This window comes from Tupaia chinensis, unplaced genomic scaffold (assembly GCF_000334495.1).
Source record: "Tupaia chinensis unplaced genomic scaffold, TupChi_1.0 Scaffold143654_1, whole genome shotgun sequence".
In the NCBI taxonomy this organism is placed as follows: Eukaryota; Metazoa; Chordata; class Mammalia; order Scandentia; family Tupaiidae; genus Tupaia; species Tupaia belangeri.
Genome location: NW_006203502.1, coordinates 263,722 through 264,942, shown reverse-complemented (window position 1 = coordinate 264,942; position 1,221 = coordinate 263,722).

Sequence of the window (1,221 nt, the reverse complement as noted above, 5' to 3'; positions counted from 1 at the left end):
TCCTGCTAACCACAAGATGGCTGCTGTGCCGCATCAACTGATGGTCAACTCTGCTTGCCAGAACTGCCTTCCGGAGACTGTATTCCATGGAGACTCACCTACAGTTGCGGAACTGCACGAGACCCACACTTGATCCAACCTTGAATGGAATCTATTTTCCCTATTGTTAAAAACTTTGGACTCCTGGCCCCTCTCCCTCTACTCGCAGGTATCGCATTTTCAATGACCCCTCTGGAGGATAGCTGTCTATAGCAGAGATAGAGTATTTGGGAGAGGGGGAAAGGGCTGAGGGTCAAACATAGGATAAAAAACATATTTATATGTATGAAAGTAGAAATGGAACAGTATTGGTGACGACATGCTTGAATAAGACACTATGCAGTTTATCCTAGATGGGAAACTACACTTGGTGTGTTGTGATGATACTCAGGGAATGAGTGTAAGGCAATATAATTTAATATAAAAAAAAATAATAAGCAGGAGGAAAAAAAAATGCACATTTGATGACTGAAGAGAGTTGTATGGACACAACTGGGGTCTACTTTATAATATGTTCATTCTACTCCCTGGGGTTTATGCCTAGGATCAGATTTGGATACATGTGTAAGGATATGTCAGCTGTGCTAGCTAGTGGATATACTTAGACTAATTGAGTTCATTGGTAGAACAATTGAATGGGGGGGGCGGAAGGCATTGAGGGCAATCATGAATGTCAGGGACAATGGAGGAGGAAGATGGGACATGGCAGAGGGTGGGGATGGGGAACCTAGGATGGCAAAACAAAAGGCAAGGTATGCAGGACACAAAAATTGGGAAATCATTTGCTGAGAACATATATGTTGATGTGCTTGATTGAGCCAATGCACAGTGTATTTTGGATGGAAAATTCATATGTGTGTTGTGATGAGAAAAAAAATTTATAATAAAAAACAAAGTATAAAAAAAAAAAAACCCAAAGTACCACAAACACACTAAACTTGTCTATGAATTAGAGAACAAGATATTGCTGCTGCTTCTTTTTTTTGTTTTGAAATATATAATATTTTGTTGGCTCTGACCTTCAGTGTGAATGCAGAACATTTTTAAAAATCATCTAAAAATGTGAAATTATTTGACACTCAAATTTTTGGGACCATGTATCTTAACCCTCACAGACATTTGACCATGGAACCAGCAGTTAGTGTAATGGTTATGTCACTGAACTCCCATGTAGTCGACTGC